The 24,068-nt window shown below is 43.0% G+C and overlaps 12 non-coding genes and 1 pseudogene across 12 annotated transcripts; all 13 read left to right on the forward strand.

The window, feature by feature from the left end:
• Window positions 1–3,091: 3,091 nt before the first annotated feature.
• On the forward strand, window positions 3,092–3,282 carry LOC141177820 (U2 spliceosomal RNA). Its single transcript, XR_012254365.1, has one exon. It is a non-coding gene; the product is annotated as a U2 spliceosomal RNA (small nuclear RNA).
• Window positions 3,283–4,397: 1,115 nt separating this feature from the next.
• LOC141178083 (U2 spliceosomal RNA) lies at window positions 4,398–4,513 on the forward strand (annotated as a pseudogene).
• Window positions 4,514–5,037: 524 nt separating this feature from the next.
• Window positions 5,038–5,219, forward strand: LOC141177663 (U2 spliceosomal RNA). The gene has a single exon (XR_012254237.1). It is a non-coding gene; the product is annotated as a U2 spliceosomal RNA (small nuclear RNA).
• Window positions 5,220–6,334: 1,115 nt separating this feature from the next.
• LOC141177513 (U2 spliceosomal RNA) lies at window positions 6,335–6,525 on the forward strand. The gene has a single exon (XR_012254100.1). It is a non-coding gene; the product is annotated as a U2 spliceosomal RNA (small nuclear RNA).
• Window positions 6,526–7,640: 1,115 nt separating this feature from the next.
• LOC141176777 (U2 spliceosomal RNA) lies at window positions 7,641–7,831 on the forward strand. Its single transcript, XR_012253433.1, has one exon. It is a non-coding gene; the product is annotated as a U2 spliceosomal RNA (small nuclear RNA).
• A 1,115-nt stretch (window positions 7,832–8,946) lies between these two features.
• On the forward strand, window positions 8,947–9,137 carry LOC141176778 (U2 spliceosomal RNA). The gene has a single exon (XR_012253434.1). It is a non-coding gene; the product is annotated as a U2 spliceosomal RNA (small nuclear RNA).
• A 1,115-nt stretch (window positions 9,138–10,252) lies between these two features.
• LOC141176779 (U2 spliceosomal RNA) lies at window positions 10,253–10,443 on the forward strand. The gene has a single exon (XR_012253435.1). It is a non-coding gene; the product is annotated as a U2 spliceosomal RNA (small nuclear RNA).
• Window positions 10,444–11,558: 1,115 nt separating this feature from the next.
• LOC141176780 (U2 spliceosomal RNA) lies at window positions 11,559–11,749 on the forward strand. Its single transcript, XR_012253436.1, has one exon. It is a non-coding gene; the product is annotated as a U2 spliceosomal RNA (small nuclear RNA).
• A 1,115-nt stretch (window positions 11,750–12,864) lies between these two features.
• On the forward strand, window positions 12,865–13,055 carry LOC141177562 (U2 spliceosomal RNA). Its single transcript, XR_012254146.1, has one exon. It is a non-coding gene; the product is annotated as a U2 spliceosomal RNA (small nuclear RNA).
• Window positions 13,056–14,167: 1,112 nt separating this feature from the next.
• On the forward strand, window positions 14,168–14,358 carry LOC141176781 (U2 spliceosomal RNA). The gene has a single exon (XR_012253437.1). It is a non-coding gene; the product is annotated as a U2 spliceosomal RNA (small nuclear RNA).
• Window positions 14,359–20,432: 6,074 nt separating this feature from the next.
• On the forward strand, window positions 20,433–20,621 carry LOC141177934 (U2 spliceosomal RNA). Its single transcript, XR_012254441.1, has one exon. It is a non-coding gene; the product is annotated as a U2 spliceosomal RNA (small nuclear RNA).
• A 1,115-nt stretch (window positions 20,622–21,736) lies between these two features.
• On the forward strand, window positions 21,737–21,927 carry LOC141176782 (U2 spliceosomal RNA). Its single transcript, XR_012253438.1, has one exon. It is a non-coding gene; the product is annotated as a U2 spliceosomal RNA (small nuclear RNA).
• A 1,115-nt stretch (window positions 21,928–23,042) lies between these two features.
• Window positions 23,043–23,233, forward strand: LOC141176783 (U2 spliceosomal RNA). The gene has a single exon (XR_012253439.1). It is a non-coding gene; the product is annotated as a U2 spliceosomal RNA (small nuclear RNA).
• The last annotated feature ends 835 nt before the right edge of the window (window positions 23,234–24,068 follow it).

The raw sequence follows: 24,068 nt of genomic DNA on the forward strand, positions 1-24,068 counted from the left end.
ATAACTCTGAACCTTTTATCTTAGCAGGGGATTTTAATTGTGTTTTAAAAGGTGAAAACCGGCGCTCCAGCTCTGTAAGCAGGAACTACGATAAAACCTCAGGTATGCTACATGATATAGTCAAAGATGCTAAATTGATAGACATATATAAAGAGTGTCATAGTGACAGCCCAGAGGATGCCGGTTTCACTTGGAGCAATGCTAATTGTAGCTCTAGGATTGATTTTATTTTTGGTTCAGATAAAACAATACCTGCCAAATGTGAAGTTTTAACTAATATATTTTCAGACCATAAACTTTTATCCTTTACCATAAAAGTAAATGACAACAAAAAATGTGGTAAGAAAAGCTGGAAAATGAACGTATCCCTTTTAACCGACCCGCAGATTTTATCAGATTTTATTGAGTTTTATAGGAAATGTAGAAAAGGGAAAAAAACAAATGAGACTATGAGTGTATGGTGGGATAGAATGAAAGTAAAAATAAAAGACTTTTTTATTAAAAAGAGTATATGTAGAGCCAAAGAAAAATATGAAGAATATAGAATTTTAAATACCCGCCTACAAACATTGTTTAAGCTCAGAGACAATGGGATAGATGTACAAGTTGATATTTCAAACTTAAAAGAAGAGATTTCAAAATGGCTAGAACAAAAAGGAAAAGAGATAATTTTTCGTTCTAGAGTACAACATATAGAAGAAAATGAAAAGTGTTCCAGATATTTTTTTAGGAAAAATAAAAAAGAAAAAGTGATAATTGACCATATAGATGGTGAGAATAATATAAAAAATATGCTGGGTAAAGTTGAGGTTTTTTTTTCTAATCTTTTTAATGGAAAAAATATAGATAATAAATTAATGGATGATTCGCTGCAAGGACTAACAGCTGTTTTAGATCCCGCATCCCAAGAGTTTTTATCCCAAGTTTTAACGGAACAAGAAGTGTTAAAAACTATTAAAAGTTTTAAAACTGGAAAGGTCCCTGGTCCTGATGGCATCCCAATAGAATTTTATGTATGTTTTTATGATATTTTAAAAGATGATTTGTTTTATTTGTTTACTGAGGTTTTTAATAATAAGGTTTTATTAAATTCCTGGAAGAAAGGTGAAGTCTCCCTCCTATACAAAAAAGGCGATAAATCAAAATTAGAAAACTGGAGACCAATAACACTTTTAAATTGTGACTATAAAATAATGGCTAAAATTTGTGCAAATCGTCTAAAAGAAGTCATCAGCAAAGTTATTCATTCTAATCAAGTGTGTGGGGTGCCGGGGCGCAGTATATGGGACAATCTGAATTTAGTGAAAGACTGTATTGAGGATGTGAAAGACAGAAAGGGGAAAATGGCGATTTTATCTATTGATTTTGAAAAAGCATTTGACCGTGTCTCACACTTTTATCTTTTTAAAGTTTTAGAGAAAATGGGCATACCAGAAGGGTTTTTACTATCGCTTAAAGCATTTTACAAGGATTGTACAAGTAAGATTTTAGTGAATGGTTTTAAGACACAAGAGGTATTTTTACGGTCAGGGGTGAAACAGGGATGCCCTCTGTCCCCCCTACTGTTTATCTGTGCACTGGAACCAATGTTATGTGCAATACGCCAAAATAAACAGATATGCGGTGTCCCTCTGCCTGGAAGCGGTGGTTTGGAGGCCAAGGTTGTAGGCTACATGGATGACGTGGCGGTCTTGTGTACAGATGCACCATCACTTACGGCCACTCTCCATCAAGTGCAATCCTTTTGTCTAGCTTCTGGTTTTAAAATCAATTTTAATAAGTGTAACATTTTAAGTGTTGGGGGGATGATTTTACGTGATGTACCAATTAATGTCTCCGAATCCATTTCCATTTTAGGTATATCATTCCCTGAAAATAATGATGGTTATAATAGTTGGGAAACAGTTACACAGAAAGTAAATACGAAAATATGTATGTGGAACATGAGGAGACTTACAATGGAGGGTAAAGTATTGGTTTTAAAGATGGTGATTTTACCTCTTTTATTGTATCTTAGCATGGTTTTCCCCCCGCCTGTTAATGTTTTAAAAAAGATAACCAAAACCTGTTTTACCTTCTTTTGGAACTCAAAAATGGAAAAGCTGAAAAGAGAAATCGTGATGAAATCAAAAGTAAAAGGTGGTAAAGATTTTCCAGATTTTAATAGGTTTCTTTTAATCCATCTGTTCGTTTACTGTTTTAATGCCCTTTTTAAGAATCACTATTGGTCCTTTTTTATGCGTTTTAATACAGGATTTTTTATGAGAAAGTTTGGATGGTATGAAGTTAATATATCTGTGCCCCATGCTTTTAATTTGTCGACGCATTATGAGATTTTAAGGAAAATAGTGTCCGATTTTAATTTAGGGACTAAGAAAATAGAGGAATTAAGAAATAGTAAGAAACTAATTAAAGAAATACGTAAAAGTGAGGAAATATGTAATGTTGACAGATATGATGATGACAAATCTATGTCTATCTGGAAAATGATTAACGTTTTTTATCTTTTTAATGAACAGAGAGATCTGGCTTGGAGTTGCATGCACCGCTGTCTTCCTTGCCGGGCATTCCAATACAGAAGAGGATTTGTGCGGTCTGCCATCTGCCCAAGAGCCGGATGCCAAGACGAGGAAACGGTGGAACATCTATTATGGACATGTAATTTTGCAAAGGATTTCTGGAGAAGACTGCTCCCCCTACTGGAAAGGGTGGCAGACCTCAAGGACTTTACATATAAAACTGTGCTATACGGACTTATGGAATGCCCCACAATGGACCAGTACACAATGGCTTGGAAGACAGTGAACTGCGCCAAGTCATCTCTCTGGAAAGCGCGCAACATTGCTATTTTTAAACAAGATGTTTTATCAGTGAATGATGTTTTAAGTTTATGTTTATGTGAAATGTATACTTATTATTTAATTGACAAAAAGAAGAATGTACATATTTCCAAAAAATGGCTTGTTGACCAATGGAACCTAATTATTTAAAATCTTTGTATTTTTTTGTTTTGTAAATTTCATTTGTCTTTTAACGTTTGGTATTTGTGTAATTATGCTTGTAATTTGTTAAAGTTTTAATAAACGGTTTTATCCCTCTGCAGGGGATAGCCAAATTAAAAAAAAAAAATCTGTTCTTATCAGTTTAATATCTGATACGTCCCCTATCTGGGGACCATATATTAAATGGATTTTTAGAACAGGGAGATGGAAAAAGAGCTTGCTCTGTCCACTCCACGCATTGACCTGGTATTGCAGTATCTCCAGGACCGGTGCACCCCTTCTTTAATGCAGTTTCTAAAATCAGAAAGAATTGAATTCAATGTTTTTTGTTCATTTTGCTTGTTTGTCGGATTTTGGGATGGACTCTTTGGCTTTGCTTTTCTTCTCCTCATTGGATTTTTCATGTTCAAAGTTGCAGAAGCCAGATTACAAGCTCATTTTGGTTCAACTTCAGCAACTGTGCATTGCATTGCCATGTAATGTGATGCAATGCTATCTTTCTAGCTCTCCCTTTTTACTTCCTTTTGGATAAACAGACATATTAGGCAAGCATTTTGGAGCTTTCACCTAAATAACTACAGGTGGTGAGATAAGCTGCACAATATAATTGACCTTTCAGTATATTGTTGCACACACACCATCTATTTAGCAAATGCCCTTGTTATCAACAGCAGCCTTTTAAACTCACCTGAGCTAACAGGTATGTGCGCTGGTTACTCTGCTGCGCTTAAAATTTCTTTTTTGGTTTGCTACAATGCCTTTTCTGAAACGTTGTCTCCTTCTGCTGGAACACTGACTTCTTTCATTTAATGCCTGCAGACTATAAAAGAGAACCCAACCCAAAAAGTTTGGTTGATTAGTCTGTGGCATTCTGTTAAACTGTTGCTTATGGCGGTCTCTGTGAGCTTCTCAGCGACATTCAGCCAGCCAGGTATCCTGCCTGCAGTAGATGGAATGTGGCAATGGAACGCTGGCTGCGCGTGTCATAATAGGCTCTGAGCCTTTATATACCTGTGCACAGCAGCAGCCACCTTCAGTCTGCTGCTGGACAGCCAGCAGCAGCAGCAGCAGGAGAGGTATGTAATCAGGAGCCCTCCTGCTAAGGGTAGACAGCTGCTCGTTCCACCCCACCCCCCGCCTTAATTGGTTCTCCTCCCTTCCAACGGTGTTGAGGCGGGTGGGAACAGCAGGGGGTGAAGGTGCTGTGTTTAAAGAGGTGGAGTTATGCAGATCTAAAACGCGTGGATTGCAGCAGCAGCAAGCCGAAAAGTGCAGGCATGTAAGGGATCTAGAGGTTGACAACATGTCTTCTTAACGGGAGTCCAGGAGCTCATCTCCACAAATGGACTTTTCAGGATCCTTGGGTGGCTCCGTAGTTTGAAACCAATTCTGGTTATCGCTTCTCGGCCTTTTGGCTAAGATCAAGTGTAGTATCTTTTGAAAAGGCAGTTTTGTCCTTGGGCTGCCCTAGTAAATTGATGCATATTACACACTGGTTTGGTGCACTTGTTAGTACGCCAGGTGGCTCATAGAGTTATCTGATGGAAAACATGGCCCTCCAGGATTGAAGTCACTAGGCTGGGTAAGTGTGAGGGCTTTGGAGCAATGTGCCCCAGGAGTAGGCGCCCTGGTGGGAGTCCAAGCTTACTGGGACTGGGAACCCCAGAAAGACTTGGCTTCGTAGCACGCCGCACCTTTGCCAATCATACTTTCTGAGCAACCCCCCCTATTCCTGGCCTCCGGGCTAGGAAGGGGAATTTTTATAAACCCGGTCGGAGGTCCGGTCAGCTTTGGGCTGAGAAACCAACACAGGCTCCAGCTCCACTAGGGTGGCAGCCTAGATGGAAGCTGGGAGCACGAAAACGGCTCTTCTCCGGCTTCGGCTAGGGAGAGCATCGGAGATCCCTGACCCTCGCTGTGGCCTTCTGGCTCGGAGGGATGGGGATGGTTTATTGGGAACCCTCTCCTCCGGGATGGGTCCACATGAATCCTCACCTCGTGCGCTGTTTTGGTGTGACTTCGGTCACATTTTTCAGTGCCTTGGATGCAGCTTCAATCAAAAAATCTGTTCTTATCAGTTTAATATCTGATACGTCCCCTATCTGGGGACCATATATTAAATGGATTTTTAGAACAGGGAGATGGAAAAAGAGCTTGCTCTGTCCACTCCACGCATTGACCTGGTATTGCAGTATCTCCAGGACCGGTGCACCCCTTCTTTAATGCAGTTTCTAAAATCAGAAAGAATTGAATTCAATGTTTTTTGTTCATTTTGCTTGTTTGTCGGATTTTGGGATGGACTCTTTGGCTTTGCTTTTCTTCTCCTCATTGGATTTTTCATGTTCAAAGTTGCAGAAGCCAGATTACAAGCTCATTTTGGTTCAACTTCAGCAACTGTGCATTGCATTGCCATGTAATGTGATGCAATGCTATCTTTCTAGCTCTCCCTTTTTACTTCCTTTTGGATAAACAGACATATTAGGAAAGCATTTTGGAGCTTTCACCTAAATAACTACAGGTGGTGAGATAAGCTGCACAATATAATTGACCTTTCAGTATATTGTTGCACACACACCATCTATTTAGCAAATGCCCTTGTTATCAACAGCAGCCTTTTAAACTCACCTGAGCTAACAGGTATGTGCGCTGGTTACTCTGCTGCGCTTAAAATTTCTTTTTTGTTTTGCTACAATGCCTTTTCTGAAACGTTGTCTCCTTCTGCTGGAACACTGACTTCTTTCATTTAATGCCTGCAGACTATAAAAGAGAACCCAACCCAAAAAGTTTGGTTGATTAGTCTGTGGCATTCTGTTAAACTGTTGCTTATGGCGGTCTCTGTGAGCTTCTCAGCGACATTCAGCCAGCCAGGTATCGTGCCTGCAGTAGATGGAATGTGGCAATGGAACGCTGGCTGCGCGTGTCATAATAGGCTCTGAGCCTTTATATACCTGTGCACAGCAGCAGCCACCTTCAGTCTGCTGCTGGACAGCCAGCAGCAGCAGCAGCAGGAGAGGTATGTAATCAGGAGCCCTCCTGCTAAGGGTAGACAGCTGCTCGTTCCACCCCACCCCCCGCCTTAATTGGTTCTCCTCCCTTCCAACGGTGTTGAGGCGGGTGGGAACAGCAGGGGGTGAAGGTGCTGTGTTTAAAGAGGTGGAGTTATGCAGATCTAAAACGCGTGGATTGCAGCAGCAGCAAGCCGAAAAGTGCAGGCATGTAAGGGATCTAGAGGTTGACAACATGTCTTCTTAACGGGAGTCCAGGAGCTCATCTCCACAAATGGACTTTTCAGGATCCTTGGGTGGCTCCGTAGTTTGAAACCAATTCTGGTTATCGCTTCTCGGCCTTTTGGCTAAGATCAAGTGTAGTATCTGTTCTTATCAGTTTAATATCTGATACGTCCCCTATCTGGGGACCATATATTAAATGGATTTTTAGAACAGGGAGATGGAAAAATAGCTTGCTCTGTCCACTCCACGCATTGACCTGGTATTGCAGTATCTCCAGGACCGGTGCACCCCTTCTTTAATGCAGTTTCTAAAATCAGAAAGAATTGAATTCAATGTTTTTTGTTCATTTTGCTTGTTTGTCGGATTTTGGGATGGACTCTTTGGCTTTGCTTTTCTTCTCCTCATTGGATTTTTCATGTTCAAAGTTGCAGAAGCCAGATTACAAGCTCATTTTGGTTCAACTTCAGCAACTGTGCATTGCATTGCCATGTAATGTGATGCAATGCTATCTTTCTAGCTCTCCCTTTTTACTTCCTTTTGGATAAACAGACATATTAGGCAAGCATTTTGGAGCTTTCACCTAAATAACTACAGGTGGTGAGATAAGCTGCACAATATAATTGACCTTTCAGTATATTGTTGCACACACACCATCTATTTAGCAAATGCCCTTGTTATCAACAGCAGCCTTTTAAACTCACCTGAGCTAACAGGTATGTGCGCTGGTTACTCTGCTGCGCTTAAAATTTCTTTTTTGGTTTGCTACAATGCCTTTTCTGAAACGTTGTCTCCTTCTGCTGGAACACTGACTTCTTTCATTTAATGCCTGCAGACTATAAAAGAGAACCCAACCCAAAAAGTTTGGTTGATTAGTCTGTGGCATTCTGTTAAACTGTTGCTTATGGCGGTCTCTGTGAGCTTCTCAGCGACATTCAGCCAGCCAGGTATCCTGCCTGCAGTAGATGGAATGTGGCAATGGAACGCTGGCTGCGCGTGTCATAATAGGCTCTGAGCCTTTATATACCTGTGCACAGCAGCAGCCACCTTCAGTCTGCTGCTGGACAGCCAGCAGCAGCAGCAGCAGGAGAGGTATGTAATCAGGAGCCCTCCTGCTAAGGGTAGACAGCTGCTCGTTCCACCCCACCCCCCGCCTTAATTGGTTCTCCTCCCTTCCAACGGTGTTGAGGCGGGTGGGAACAGCAGGGGGTGAAGGTGCTGTGTTTAAAGAGGTGGAGTTATGCAGATCTAAAACGCGTGGATTGCAGCAGCAGCAAGCCGAAAAGTGCAGGCATGTAAGGGATCTAGAGGTTGACAACATGTCTTCTTAACGGGAGTCCAGGAGCTCATCTCCACAAATGGACTTTTCAGGATCCTTGGGTGGCTCCGTAGTTTGAAACCAATTCTGGTTATCGCTTCTCGGCCTTTTGGCTAAGATCAAGTGTAGTATCTGTTCTTATCAGTTTAATATCTGATACGTCCCCTATCTGGGGACCATATATTAAATGGATTTTTAGAACAGGGAGATGGAAAAAGAGCTTGCTCTGTCCACTCCACGCATTGACCTGGTATTGCAGTATCTCCAGGACCGGTGCACCCCTTCTTTAATGCAGTTTCTAAAATCAGAAAGAATTGAATTCAATGTTTTTTGTTCATTTTGCTTGTTTGTCGGATTTTGGGATGGACTCTTTGGCTTTGCTTTTCTTCTCCTCATTGGATTTTTCATGTTCAAAGTTGCAGAAGCCAGATTACAAGCTCATTTTGGTTCAACTTCAGCAACTGTGCATTGCATTGCCATGTAATGTGATGCAATGCTATCTTTCTAGCTCTCCCTTTTTACTTCCTTTTGGATAAACAGACATATTAGGCAAGCATTTTGGAGCTTTCACCTAAATAACTACAGGTGGTGAGATAAGCTGCACAATATAATTGACCTTTCAGTATATTGTTGCACACACACCATCTATTTAGCAAATGCCCTTGTTATCAACAGCAGCCTTTTAAACTCACCTGAGCTAACAGGTATGTGCGCTGGTTACTCTGCTGCGCTTAAAATTTCTTTTTTGGTTTGCTACAATGCCTTTTCTGAAACGTTGTCTCCTTCTGCTGGAACACTGACTTCTTTCATTTAATGCCTGCAGACTATAAAAGAGAACCCAACCCAAAAAGTTTGGTTGATTAGTCTGTGGCATTCTGTTAAACTGTTGCTTATGGCGGTCTCTGTGAGCTTCTCAGCGACATTCAGCCAGCCAGGTATCCTGCCTGCAGTAGATGGAATGTGGCAATGGAACGCTGGCTGCGCGTGTCATAATAGGCTCTGAGCCTTTATATACCTGTGCACAGCAGCAGCCACCTTCAGTCTGCTGCTGGACAGCCAGCAGCAGCAGCAGCAGGAGAGGTATGTAATCAGGAGCCCTCCTGCTAAGGGTAGACAGCTGCTCGTTCCACCCCACCCCCCGCCTTAATTGGTTCTCCTCCCTTCCAACGGTGTTGAGGCGGGTGGGAACAGCAGGGGGTGAAGGTGCTGTGTTTAAAGAGGTGGAGTTATGCAGATCTAAAACGCGTGGATTGCAGCAGCAGCAAGCCGAAAAGTGCAGGCATGTAAGGGATCTAGAGGTTGACAACATGTCTTCTTAACGGGAGTCCAGGAGCTCATCTCCACAAATGGACTTTTCAGGATCCTTGGGTGGCTCCGTAGTTTGAAACCAATTCTGGTTATCGCTTCTCGGCCTTTTGGCTAAGATCAAGTGTAGTATCTGTTCTTATCAGTTTAATATCTGATACGTCCCCTATCTGGGGACCATATATTAAATGGATTTTTAGAACAGGGAGATGGAAAAAGAGCTTGCTCTGTCCACTCCACGCATTGACCTGGTATTGCAGTATCTCCAGGACCGGTGCACCCCTTCTTTAATGCAGTTTCTAAAATCAGAAAGAATTGAATTCAATGTTTTTTGTTCATTTTGCTTGTTTGTCGGATTTTGGGATGGACTCTTTGGCTTTGCTTTTCTTCTCCTCATTGGATTTTTCATGTTCAAAGTTGCAGAAGCCAGATTACAAGCTCATTTTGGTTCAACTTCAGCAACTGTGCATTGCATTGCCATGTAATGTGATGCAATGCTATCTTTCTAGCTCTCCCTTTTTACTTCCTTTTGGATAAACAGACATATTAGGCAAGCATTTTGGAGCTTTCACCTAAATAACTACAGGTGGTGAGATAAGCTGCACAATATAATTGACCTTTCAGTATATTGTTGCACACACACCATCTATTTAGCAAATGCCCTTGTTATCAACAGCAGCCTTTTAAACTCACCTGAGCTAACAGGTATGTGCGCTGGTTACTCTGCTGCGCTTAAAATTTCTTTTTTGGTTTGCTACAATGCCTTTTCTGAAACGTTGTCTCCTTCTGCTGGAACACTGACTTCTTTCATTTAATGCCTGCAGACTATAAAAGAGAACCCAACCCAAAAAGTTTGGTTGATTAGTCTGTGGCATTCTGTTAAACTGTTGCTTATGGCGGTCTCTGTGAGCTTCTCAGCGACATTCAGCCAGCCAGGTATCCTGCCTGCAGTAGATGGAATGTGGCAATGGAACGCTGGCTGCGCGTGTCATAATAGGCTCTGAGCCTTTATATACCTGTGCACAGCAGCAGCCACCTTCAGTCTGCTGCTGGACAGCCAGCAGCAGCAGCAGCAGGAGAGGTATGTAATCAGGAGCCCTCCTGCTAAGGGTAGACAGCTGCTCGTTCCACCCCACCCCCCGCCTTAATTGGTTCTCCTCCCTTCCAACGGTGTTGAGGCGGGTGGGAACAGCAGGGGGTGAAGGTGCTGTGTTTAAAGAGGTGGAGTTATGCAGATCTAAAACGCGTGGATTGCAGCAGCAGCAAGCCGAAAAGTGCAGGCATGTAAGGGATCTAGAGGTTGACAACATGTCTTCTTAACGGGAGTCCAGGAGCTCATCTCCACAAATGGACTTTTCAGGATCCTTGGGTGGCTCCGTAGTTTGAAACCAATTCTGGTTATCGCTTCTCGGCCTTTTGGCTAAGATCAAGTGTAGTATCTGTTCTTATCAGTTTAATATCTGATACGTCCCCTATCTGGGGACCATATATTAAATGGATTTTTAGAACAGGGAGATGGAAAAAGAGCTTGCTCTGTCCACTCCACGCATTGACCTGGTATTGCAGTATCTCCAGGACCGGTGCACCCCTTCTTTAATGCAGTTTCTAAAATCAGAAAGAATTGAATTCAATGTTTTTTGTTCATTTTGCTTGTTTGTCGGATTTTGGGATGGACTCTTTGGCTTTGCTTTTCTTCTCCTCATTGGATTTTTCATGTTCAAAGTTGCAGAAGCCAGATTACAAGCTCATTTTGGTTCAACTTCAGCAACTGTGCATTGCATTGCCATGTAATGTGATGCAATGCTATCTTTCTAGCTCTCCCTTTTTACTTCCTTTTGGATAAACAGACATATTAGGCAAGCATTTTGGAGCTTTCACCTAAATAACTACAGGTGGTGAGATAAGCTGCACAATATAATTGACCTTTCAGTATATTGTTGCACACACACCATCTATTTAGCAAATGCCCTTGTTATCAACAGCAGCCTTTTAAACTCACCTGAGCTAACAGGTATGTGCGCTGGTTACTCTGCTGCGCTTAAAATTTCTTTTTTGGTTTGCTACAATGCCTTTTCTGAAACGTTGTCTCCTTCTGCTGGAACACTGACTTCTTTCATTTAATGCCTGCAGACTATAAAAGAGAACCCAACCCAAAAAGTTTGGTTGATTAGTCTGTGGCATTCTGTTAAACTGTTGCTTATGGCGGTCTCTGTGAGCTTCTCAGCGACATTCAGCCAGCCAGGTATCCTGCCTGCAGTAGATGGAATGTGGCAATGGAACGCTGGCTGCGCGTGTCATAATAGGCTCTGAGCCTTTATATACCTGTGCACAGCAGCAGCCACCTTCAGTCTGCTGCTGGACAGCCAGCAGCAGCAGCAGCAGGAGAGGTATGTAATCAGGAGCCCTCCTGCTAAGGGTAGACAGCTGCTCGTTCCACCCCACCCCCCGCCTTAATTGGTTCTCCTCCCTTCCAACGGTGTTGAGGCGGGTGGGAACAGCAGGGGGTGAAGGTGCTGTGTTTAAAGAGGTGGAGTTATGCAGATCTAAAACGCGTGGATTGCAGCAGCAGCAAGCCGAAAAGTGCAGGCATGTAAGGGATCTAGAGGGTGACAACATGTCTTCTTAACGGGAGTCCAGGAGCTCATCTCCACAAATGGACTTTTCAGGATCCTTGGGTGGCTCCGTAGTTTGAAACCAATTCTGGTTATCGCTTCTCGGCCTTTTGGCTAAGATCAAGTGTAGTATCTGTTCTTATCAGTTTAATATCTGATACGTCCCCTATCTGGGGACCATATATTAAATGGATTTTTAGAACAGGGAGATGGAAAAAGAGCTTGCTCTGTCCACTCCACGCATTGACCTGGTATTGCAGTATCTCCAGGACCGGTGCACCCCTTCTTTAATGCAGTTTCTAAAATCAGAAAGAATTGAATTCAATGTTTTTTGTTCATTTTGCTTGTTTGTCGGATTTTGGGATGGACTCTTTGGCTTTGCTTTTCTTCTCCTCATTGGATTTTTCATGTTCAAAGTTGCAGAAGCCAGATTACAAGCTCATTTTGGTTCAACTTCAGCAACTGTGCATTGCATTGCCATGTAATGTGATGCAATGCTATCTTTCTAGCTCTCCCTTTTTACTTCCTTTTGGATAAACAGACATATTAGGCAAGCATTTTGGAGCTTTCACCTAAATAACTACAGGTGGTGAGATAAGCTGCACAATATAATTGACCTTTCAGTATATTGTTGCACACACACCATCTATTTAGCAAATGCCCTTGTTATCAACAGCAGCCTTTTAAACTCACCTGAGCTAACAGGTATGTGCGCTGGTTACTCTGCTGCGCTTAAAATTTCTTTTTTGGTTTGCTACAATGCCTTTTCTGAAACGTTGTCTCCTTCTGCTGGAACACTGACTTCTTTCATTTAATGCCTGCAGACTATAAAAGAGAACCCAACCCAAAAAGTTTGGTTGATTAGTCTGTGGCATTCTGTTAAACTGTTGCTTATGGCGGTCTCTGTGAGCTTCTCAGCGACATTCAGCCAGCCAGGTATCCTGCCTGCAGTAGATGGAATGTGGCAATGGAACGCTGGCTGCGCGTGTCATAATAGGCTCTGAGCCTTTATATACCTGTGCACAGCAGCAGCCACCTTCAGTCTGCTGCTGGACAGCCAGCAGCAGCAGCAGCAGGAGAGGTATGTAATCAGGAGCCCTCCTGCTAAGGGTAGACAGCTGCTCGTTCCACCCCACCCCCCGCCTTAATTGGTTCTCCTCCCTTCCAACGGTGTTGAGGCGGGTGGGAACAGCAGGGGGTGAAGGTGCTGTGTTTAAAGAGGTGGAGTTATGCAGATCTAAAACGCGTGGATTGCAGCAGCAGCAAGCCGAAAAGTGCAGGCATGTAAGGGATCTAGAGGTTGACAACATGTCTTCTTAACGGGAGTCCAGGAGCTCATCTCCACAAATGGACTTTTCAGGATCCTTGGGTGGCTCCGTAGTTTGAAACCAATTCTGGTTATCGCTTCTCGGCCTTTTGGCTAAGATCAAGTGTAGTATCTGTTCTTATCAGTTTAATATCTGATACGTCCCCTATCTGTGGACCATATATTAAATGGATTTTTAGAACAGGGAGATGGAAAAAGAGCTTGCTCTGTCCACTCCACGCATTGACCTGGTATTGCAGTATCTCCAGGACCGGTGCACCCCTTCTTTAATGCAGTTTCTAAAATCAGAAAGAATTGAATTCAATGTTTTTTGTTCATTTTGCTTGTTTGTCGGATTTTGGGATGGACTCTTTGGCTTTGCTTTTCTTCTCCTCATTGGATTTTTCATGTTCAAAGTTGCAGAAGCCAGATTACAAGCTCATTTTGGTTCAACTTCAGCAACTGTGCATTGCATTGCCATGTAATGTGATGCAATGCTATCTTTCTAGCTCTCCCTTTTTACTTCCTTTTGGATAAACAGACATATTAGGCAAGCATTTTGGAGCTTTCACCTAAATAACTACAGGTGGTGAGATAAGCTGCACAATATAATTGACCTTTCAGTATATTGTTGCACACACACCATCTATTTAGCAAATGCCCTTGTTATCAACAGCAGCCTTTTAAACTCACCTGAGCTAACAGGTATGTGCGCTGGTTACTCTGCTGCGCTTAAAATTTCTTTTTTGGTTTGCTACAATGCCTTTTCTGAAACGTTGTCTCCTTCTGCTGGAACACTGACTTCTTTCATTTAATGCCTGCAGACTATAAAAGAGAACCCAACCCAAAAAGTTTGGTTGATTAGTCTGTGGCATTCTGTTAAACTGTTGCTTATGGCGGTCTCTGTGAGCTTCTCAGCGACATTCAGCCAGCCAGGTATCCTGCCTGCAGTAGATGGAATGTGGCAATGGAACGCTGGCTGCGCGTGTCATAATAGGCTCTGAGCCTTTATATACCTGTGCACAGCAGCAGCCACCTTCAGTCTGCTGCTGGACAGCCAGCAGCAGCAGCAGGAGAGGTATGTAATCAGGAGCCCTCCTGCTAAGGGTAGACAGCTGCTCGTTCCACCCCACCCCCCGCCTTAATTGGTTCTCCTCCCTTCCAACGGTGTTGAGGCGGGTGGGAACAGCAGGGGGTGAAGGTGCTGTGTTTAAAGAGGTGGAGTTATGCAGATCTAAAACGCGTGGATTGCAGCAGCAGCAAGCCGAAAAGTGCAGGCATGTAAGGGATCTAGAGGTTGACAACATGTCTTCTTAACGGGAGTCCAGGAGCTCATCTCCACAAATGGACTTTTCAGGATCCTTGGGTGGCTCCGTAGTTTGAAACCAATTCTGGTTATCGCTTCTCGGCCTTTTGGCTAAGATCAAGTGTAGTATCTGTTCTTATCAGTTTAATATCTGATACGTCCCCTATCTGGGGACCATATATTAAATGGATTTTTAGAACAGGGAGATGGAAAAAGAGCTTGCTCTGTCCACTCCACGCATTGACCTGGTATTGCAGTATCTCCAGGACCGGTGCACCCCTTCTTTAATGCAGTTTCTAAAATCAGAAAGAATTGAATTCAATGTTTTTTGTTCATTTTGCTTGTTTGTCGGATTTTGGGATGGACTCTTTGGCTTTGCTTTTCTTCTCCTCATTGGATTTTTCATGTTCAAAGTTGCAGAAGCCAGATTACAAGCTCATTTTGGTTCAACTTCAGCAACTGTGCATTGCATTGCCATGTAATGTGATGCAATGCTATCTTTCTAGCTCTCCCTTTTTACTTCCTTTTGGATAAACAGACATATTAGGCAAGCATTTTGGAGCTTTCACCTAAATAACTACAGGTGGTGAGATAAGCTGCACAATATAATTGACCTTTCAGTATATTGTTGCACACACACCATCTATTTAGCAAATGCCCTTGTTATCAACAGCAGCCTTTTAAACTCACCTGAGCTAACAGGTATGTGCGCTGGTTACTCTGCTGCGCTTAAAATTTCTTTTTTGGTTTGCTACAATGCCTTTTCTGAAACGTTGTCTCCTTCTGCTGGAACACTGACTTCTTTCATTTAATGCCTGCAGACTATAAAAGAGAACCCAACCCAAAAAGTTTGGTTGATTAGTCTGTGGCATTCTGTTAAACTGTTGCTTATGGCGGTCTCTGTGAGCTTCTCAGCGACATTCAGCCAGCCAGGTATCCTGCCTGCAGTAGATGGAATGTGGCAATGGAACGCTGGCTGCGCGTGTCATAATAGGCTCTGAGCCTTTATATACCTGTGCACAGCAGCAGCCACCTTCAGTCTGCTGCTGGACAGCCAGCAGCAGCAGCAGCAGGAGAGGTATGTAATCAGGAGCCCTCCTGCTAAGGGTAGACAGCTGCTCGTTCCACCCCACCCCCCGCCTTAATTGGTTCTCCTCCCTTCCAACGGTGTTGAGGCGGGTGGGAACAGCAGGGGGTGAAGGTGCTGTGTTTAAAGAGGTGGAGTTATGCAGATCTAAAACGCGTGGATTGCAGCAGCAGCAAGCCGAAAAGTGCAGGCATGTAAGGGATCTAGAGGTTGACAACATGTCTTCTTAACGGGAGTCCAGGAGCTCATCTCCACAAATGGACTTTTCAGGATCCTTGGGTGGCTCCGTAGTTTGAAACCAATTCTGGTTATCGCTTCTCGGCCTTTTGGCAAGATCAGTGGTGGTTTTCTGCTGCTGGTGTTGTTTGGAGGGCAGTTGTGACTGGGGTTCCCCCTTGTGGGGCCCTAGTGTGCGATTGAGCGGCGATTGTGTTTATCTGCTGTAAAAATGGTGGAGAAAACACGTGGATTAGAGGACTCGGTCCGTCTGAAGGTGGCTGCAGGTCATGAAGGAGAAATCGGTTTGGACCAAGTTTGCGTTGATGTCTTGAAGAACATTAATGGCTTGAAGGTAACGGATGTATTGGCACTGCAGGATTTTCAGAAACAAGGAATTTATGATATCACTTTTGTTTCTTTGAGTATTTGCCAGAGAGTCTACATGGAGTTGGTACGAATGAAGGAAGAAAAGGAATTGAAATGCCTAGAGTTTATTGCACTGGAACCTCTGTTCCAGCAGACATATAAGTATGTGGTTGTGCACATGTATAACCCTAAAGTTCCGGATGAGACTGTTTCCAATTTTTTAGCTCGGTATTGTAGTGAGGTTAAATTTTTGGGAAGAATGAAGAACAAATACAATTATCTAAATGGCAAGAGGAGATATGTTGTAAAACTGAGACCGGATGATAGAGCTATTGGGGGTGCCAAGAGCATTCCTGCACAGTTTTCTATCGGAGGAGAAAGGGGATTTTGTTTTTATAATGGACAGATGGAATATTGTAGGAAGTGTCATGAGTTTGGACATGTTCAGAAAGATTGTCCAGTGCAAGGTGATGTTTGTAGAGGTTGTGGGAAATCTGGGCATGTTGCAAGTGGTTGCCCAATGAATAAGGTGTGTGATTTGTGTGGACATGCAGATCACCTTGCAAGGAAATGTAGATTGTGGGCTCAGATTCCTAGGTCACAGGTGGACGCTGAAGAGAGGCAGAAGAAGACTCGGCAGGAAAGTGGGGAGGAGGGCGAAGGCTCAGACTCAGAGGGGGAAAGCCAAAAACAAGATGGTGGTAGGGGAAGAGACCATGCGGTGCCCAAGATGGAGGAAAAGGGGCGGAGCCAGAAGAAAGTTGGTTTGAGGGAGGGGCTGGAAGTAATAAACAAAGTAGCTGATGTGCATGGCCCGGGTGATGGGATGGATTTGTCTAATATGGCGGAGTCAGTGAATCCTGTTTTGGGAAGAGATGGGGGTGAGGAAATGGAGGTTTTGGAGGAGGAGGATTCTGATTCGGATGGAACTATAACCCCTCAGCAGCGTGATAGGGTTAACAGTGATTGGAGTGAAAATGAGGAGGAAGATGATGGCAAGGAGGAGAGTTATGCCTCCGTGATTAAAAGAAGTAAGGTGGAGGGGTGTTGGTCTGGGGGGCAGGAAGATCCAGTCTCCCTAAGACCAGGTTATTCTAACAGGGACTCGAATTCTGAGTCGCCTGATATACGTAGAAAAGTGGGTGGCAGGAGTGGGTTTTCTCCTGGTTCATGATGGATCGGGTATGGTGGAGATTTTTTCCTGTTGTTATGATGGCGTTGTGTGTTGCTTCTCTGAATGTACGAGGGATTGGTTCTGCTTGTAGGAGAGCAGGGATACTGGAGTACATTGAGAGTGTGAATGCAGATATTGTCTGTCTGCAGGAATGTGTAATTAAATCTGCCCCGCATGAGAGTGAGTGGAATAAGGGGCAATCTTTTTGGTCCCCATGCTCAGAAAACAGGAATGAAGGGGTGGGCATTTTACTGAGTAATTCCAGTCTAAAGGTTTTAGAGTTTAAAGTAATCATACCTGGGAGATGTTTGTTTTTATTAGTGGATTTTTTAGGTCAGCGGGTACGGGTTTTTAATGTTTATGCCCCTGCTGATAAACAAGCAAGAGTTGGGTTTTTGGAGTCTCTAAAGTTGTTTTTACCAGGCAGAGACTTCACTATAGTGGCTGGAGATTTTAATTGTGTCAGATCCGCAAAAGATCGTAAGAGCTCTACGGAAGGTAGGACTGATGTTACGTCTAATATTTTAAATCAGATTGTGCTGGATTTACGCTACACGGATGCTGGTCTGATGGTTGGGCCAAGTGATAAGTTCACATACATATCAGATAGTGGACGTAGTGTTTCCCGAATTGACTATGTTTTTATGTCTGAAGGGATTAAGGTGGCCAAGTGCAACCACGTGATGACGACTTTTTCTGACCACAAGATGATAGTGGTAGATCTGTGTATAGCTGAGTCCCTGGCTTTTGGAAAGGGACTCTGGAAGCTGAACGTAAGCCTGCTGGAAGAGGAGAGTGTTAAGGTTGGTTTTAATAAAGTGTTTTTGTCTTGTGTGTCTGAACAGCACCTTTTTAAAGATTTGCTAGAGTGGTGGGACTGGGCTAAGGAGAAATTTGCATGTTATTTTAAAGGGGTGTGTTTTAGGAGAGCGAAAGCCAAAAGGGATCATGATGCTGCTGTTATTTCAAAATTGGAAGTACTCCATAAGTTTAAGAGAGCGGGGATGGAGGTGGATAAAGAGATTGCAGATTTGAAGGACGAACTGAAGAAGATACTTATTGAAAAAGGGAAGACTATTATGTTTAAGGCAAAAATAAAGCACATGGAGGAAAATGAGCAATGTTCGAGATACTTTTTTAAAAAATGTTTTAAACCTAAAGGGGTTTTTAAGTCTGTTTTTTCTCCTGCAGGGGAGGTATCTGGGGATGAGATGATTGGCAGTATTCTTTCCTTTTATGAAACACTCTTCTCTAACGATAGTAGAGCCAGTGATGCGGAAATTAATGATTATTGCAAAGTATTAACTAATAATATTCCTGAGGAGAAAATTGGGTTTTTAAGTGAGGAGGTTGGGAAAGATGAAATTAGACGGGCAGTGGATGGCTTGGCGAAAGGCAAGACGCCAGGCTGTGATGGTCTTCCTGCTGAATTTTATGTTAGATTTTGGGATATTATAGGTGTGGAGTTTTCCCGGGTGGTGCAATATGGTTTTACTCATGGGATTTTATCGGTTTCTATGCGTAGGGGGATTGTTACGCTGATTCATAAGAAAGGGGACATGAGGGATATTAAAAATTGGAGGCCCATAACATTGTTAAACAGTGATTACAAAATTATTTCTAAAATTGTGGCTGGTAGACTGGCAGATGTGATAGGTGATATGGTGGGGGAGTATCAGGCATGTGCAGTGCCTGGTAGGAAAATTTCAGATAATTTGCTGCTTCTAAGAGACTTAATTTATCAGGCTAATTTGAATAAGAATGCTCTTTTGTTACAGTCGGTGGACCTGGAGAAAGCCTTTGATAAAATATCACATAGATTTTTGTTCTCTGCTTTAAGTCACCTTGGTGTTCCGGATAAATTATTGATGGTCATTAAGAGTTTTTATTGTGGGGTCAGTAGCCAGATTTTAGTTAATGGGCATGTGAGTTCCAGTTTTAATATTTTATCGGGAGTTAGGCAGGGTTGTCCCCTGTCACCAATTCTTTTTATCTGTGTGGTGGAGGCCCTTTTAAAAAGTGTGCAAGTTGACAAGTGTGTGGCTGGTGTTTTTATTCCTGGGGGATCCGGGGGTCCAGTCAAGTCTTTAAGTTATATGGATGATATTGTTTTTACTTGTGGTTCACAGGCGGATCTCAATAGAGTGAATTTGCATGTAAGGATTTTTTGTTGTGTGGCTGGTATGGCGGTGAATTGGGGAAAGTGCCAGCTTTGTAACTTTGGGAGGCAGGTTGAGGTTAACGTGGCAGGAGTGGAGAGTAGGGAGGAAATTGAGGTTCTTGGTGTCATCTTTGAGAAGGAACTGAAAGGGAAAAGCAGCCTGAAGATTCTAGAAGACAAAATGGATCAGAAGTTGAACTTTTGGAAACTAAGGAACCTGTCGCTGAGAGGGAAAGTGCTGGTAATCAAGTCTGTGATTCTCCCGCTTCTGCTGTACACTGCTTTGATTTTCCCACCTGCTGTGCTTTGGACAAAGAGAGTGACAAGGAAACTGTTTGTGTTTTTTTGGGGATCCAAAATGGAGAAACTAAGAAGAGGAATGGTTATGTGTTCTGTGGAAAATGGGGGTTGTGATTTTCCTAACATTGACTTATTTTTAAGAATGCATTATTTTTTGAACATTTATAAATTATCCCAGTGCAATAACAGGACTGCGGACATGTGCAAATATTTAGCAGGACGGCTTTTCCAGAAATGGAGCTGGTGTGAGAAGGATTTAAGAAAACCAGTTTCGTTTGTGATACCGTTTTTTTATGTGGTGCTTAGGTCCTTCTATGGTCAAAATGGGATAAGCTCCATGGTTAGACCGGACAAAAAACTGATTGTCTCAGGTATTAAGAAGAAGGAGATGTTATGTGATGTGCCGTTTTGTAATAATGCACAGTCTGGACAGGTGTGGAAGCTTTTTTTCATGCGTGGAATCAGCAACAGACAGAAGGATGTAACCTGGATGGCGTTGCATGGATGCTTGCCAACAAGGGCTTTTTTGAATGACCGGGGGATAAAGGTTCAAGAACTATGTCCTAGGGAAGGTTGCAATAAGGTGGAAACAATACAGCATATTTTTTGGGACTGTTTTTTTGCTAAAAAAGTTTTTACCTTGTTGTCACGTATGTTTGTTGCTTTAGTTGGTTTTCATTGTTTCGATTTTGAAAGGATTTTAATAGGTCAAGATTTTAAGTACTCGCAAAGGAAGCGGGCAAGCTGGATTATTTTTGTCATATATAAAGAGGTTTTATGGGACGTTCGGAATTTGGTGATTTTTAAAAAGATTGTTTTTTCCCCCATGGAATGCAGAAAGATTTTTCTTGCTAGACTGTTTTATGCCTATTTATTGGATAAAAAGAAGTATGGTGAGACAGCAGCAGAAGCACTCTGGAACTTTTCACATTGGACTTCTTACAGTAAGTAACAGTTAATTGCAGGGTTGTGTTTTTTGGGATTTTGTTTTTGTTTTTCCGAATGATGATTTGAGAACCCGTTATGTGAATATGCGCTATGATGCATAAATTAATGTGGGTCTTAATCTGAGGAAAAAAAAAAAATCTGTTCTTATCAGTTTAATATCTGATACGTCCCCTATCTGGGGACCATATATTAAATGGATTTTTAGAACAGGGAGATGGAAAAAGAGCTTGCTCTGTCCACTCCACGCATTGACCTGGTATTGCAGTATCTCCAGGACCGGTGCACCGCTTCTTTAATGCAGTTTCTAAAATCAGAAAGAATTGAATTCAATGTTTTTTGTTCATTTTGCTTGTTTGTCGGATTTTGGGATGGACTCTTTGGCTTTGCTTTTCTTCTCCTCATTGGATTTTTCATGTTCAAAGTTGCAGAAGCCAGATTACAAGCTCATTTTGGTTCAACTTCAGCAACTGTGCATTGCATTGCCATGTAATGTGATGCAATGCTATCTTTCTAGCTCTCCCTTTTTACTTCCTTTTGGATAAACAGACATATTAGGCAAGCATTTTGGAGCTTTCACCTAAATAACTACAGGTGGTGAGATAAGCTGCACAATATAATTGACCTTTCAGTATATTGTTGCACACACACCATCTATTTAGCAAATGCCCTTGTTATCAACAGCAGCCTTTTAAACTCACCTGAGCTAACAGGTATGTGCGCTGGTTACTCTGCTGCGCTTAAAATTTCTTTTTTGGTTTGCTACAATGCCTTTTCTGAAACGTTGTCTCCTTCTGCTGGAACACTGACTTCTTTCATTTAATGCCTGCAGACTATAAAAGAGAACCCAACCCAAAAAGTTTGGTTGATTAGTCTGTGGCATTCTGTTAAACTGTTGCTTATGGCGGTCTCTGTGAGCTTCTCAGCGACATTCAGCCAGCCAGGTATCCTGCCTGCAGTAGATGGAATGTGGCAATGGAACGCTGGCTGCGCGTGTCATAATAGGCTCTGAGCCTTTATATACCTGTGCACAGCAGCAGCCACCTTCAGTCTGCTGCTGGACAGCCAGCAGCAGCAGCAGCAGGAGAGGTATGTAATCAGGAGCCCTCCTGCTAAGGGTAGACAGCTGCTCGTTCCACCCCACCCCCCGCCTTAATTGGTTCTCCTCCCTTCCAACGGTGTTGAGGCGGGTGGGAACAGCAGGGGGTGAAGGTGCTGTGTTTAAAGAGGTGGAGTTATGCAGATCTAAAACGCGTGGATTGCAGCAGCAGCAAGCCGAAAAGTGCAGGCATGTAAGGGATCTAGAGGTTGACAACATGTCTTCTTAACGGGAGTCCAGGAGCTCATCTCCACAAATGGACTTTTCAGGATCCTTGGGTGGCTCCGTAGTTTGAAACCAATTCTGGTTATCGCTTCTCGGCCTTTTGGCTAAGATCAAGTGTAGTATCTGTTCTTATCAGTTTAATATCTGATACGTCCCCTATCTGGGGACCATATATTAAATGGATTTTTAGAACAGGGAGATGGAAAAAGAGCTTGCTCTGTCCACTCCACGCATTGACCTGGTATTGCAGTATCTCCAGGACCGGTGCACCCCTTCTTTAATGCAGTTTCTAAAATCAGAAAGAATTGAATTCAATGTTTTTTGTTCATTTTGCTTGTTTGTCGGATTTTGGGATGGACTCTTTGGCTTTGCTTTTCTTCTCCTCATTGGATTTTTCATGTTCAAAGTTGCAGAAGCCAGATTACAAGCTCATTTTGGTTCAACTTCAGCAACTGTGCATTGCATTGCCATGTAATGTGATGCAATGCTATCTTTCTAGCTCTCCCTTTTTACTTCCTTTTGGATAAACAGACATATTAGGCAAGCATTTTGGAGCTTTCACCTAAATAACTACAGGTGGTGAGATAAGCTGCACAATATAATTGACCTTTCAGTGTATTGTTGCACACACACCATCTATTTAGCAAATGCCCTTGTTATCAACAGCAGCCTTTTAAACTCACCTGAGCTAACAGGTATGTGCGCTGGTTACTCTGCTGCGCTTAAAATTTCTTTTTTGGTTTGCTACAATGCCTTTTCTGAAACGTTGTCTCCTTCTGCTGGAACACTGACTTCTTTCATTTAATGCCTGCAGACTATAAAAGAGAACCCAACCCAAAAAGTTTGGTTGATTAGTCTGTGGCATTCTGTTAAACTGTTGCTTATGGCGGTCTCTGTGAGCTTCTCAGCGACATTCAGCCAGCCAGGTATCCTGCCTGCAGTAGATGGAATGTGGCAATGGAACGCTGGCTGCGCGTGTCATAATAGGCTCTGAGCCTTTATATACCTGTGCACAGCAGCAGCCACCTTCAGTCTGCTGCTGGACAGCCAGCAGCAGCAGCAGCAGGAGAGGTATGTAATCAGGAGCCCTCCTGCTAAGGGTAGACAGCTGCTCGTTCCACCCCACCCCCCGCCTTAATTGGTTCTCCTCCCTTCCAACGGTGTTGAGGCGGGTGGGAACAGCAGGGGGTGAAGGTGCTGTGTTTAAAGAGGTGGAGTTATGCAGATCTAAAACGCGTGGATTGCAGCAGCAGCAAGCCGAAAAGTGCAGGCATGTAAGGGATCTAGAGGTTGACAACATGTCTTCTTAACGGGAGTCCAGGAGCTCATCTCCACAAATGGACTTTTCAGGATCCTTGGGTGGCTCCGTAGTTTGAAACCAATTCTGGTTATCGCTTCTCGGCCTTTTGGCTAAGATCAAGTGTAGTATCTGTTCTTATCAGTTTAATATCTGATACGTCCCCTATCTGGGGACCATATATTAAATGGATTTTTAGAACAGGGAGATGGAAAAAGAGCTTGCTCTGTCCACTCCACGCATTGACCTGGTATTGCAGTATCTCCAGGACCGGTGCACCCCTTCTTTAATGCAGTTTCTAAAATCAGAAAGAATTGAATTCAATGTTTTTTGTTCATTTTGCTTGTTTGTCGGATTTTGGGATGGACTCTTTGGCTTTGCTTTTCTTCTCCTCATTGGATTTTTCATGTTCAAAGTTGCAGAAGCCAGATTACAAGCTCATTTTGGTTCAACTTCAGCAACTGTGCATTGCATTGCCATGTAATGTGATGCAATGCTATCTTTCTAGCTCTCCCTTTTTACTTCCTTTTGGATAAACAGACATATTAGGCAAGCATTTTGGAGCTTTCACCTAAATAACTACAGGTGGTGAGATAAGCTGCACAATATAATTGACCTTTCAGTATATTGTTGCACACACACCATCTATTTAGCAAATGCCCTTGTTATCAACAGCAGCCTTTTAAACTCACCTGAGCTAACAGGTATGTGCGCTGGTTACTCTGCTGCGCTTAAAATTTCTTTTTTGGTTTGCTACAATGCCTTTTCTGAAACGTTGTCTCCTTCTGCTGGAACACTGACTTCTTTCATTTAATGCCTGCAGACTATAAAAGAGAACCCAACCCAAAAAGTTTGGTTGATTAGTCTGTGGCATTCTGTTAAACTGTTGCTTATGGCGGTCTCTGTGAGCTTCTCAGCGACATTCAGCCAGCCAGGTATCCTGCCTGCAGTAGATGGAATGTGGCAATGGAACGCTGGCTGCGCATGTCATAATAGGCTCTGAGCCTTTATATACCTGTGCACAGCAGCAGCCACCTTCAGTCTGCTGCTGGACAGCCAGCAGCAGCAGCAGCAGGAGAGGTATGTAATCAGGAGCCCTCCTGCTAAGGGTAGACAGCT

This window comes from Phyllobates terribilis, unplaced genomic scaffold (genome assembly GCF_046119375.1).
Source record: "Phyllobates terribilis strain yellow unplaced genomic scaffold, ASM4611937v1 Scaffold_27__1_contigs__length_16484149, whole genome shotgun sequence".
In the NCBI taxonomy this organism is placed as follows: Eukaryota; Metazoa; Chordata; class Amphibia; order Anura; family Dendrobatidae; genus Phyllobates; species Phyllobates terribilis.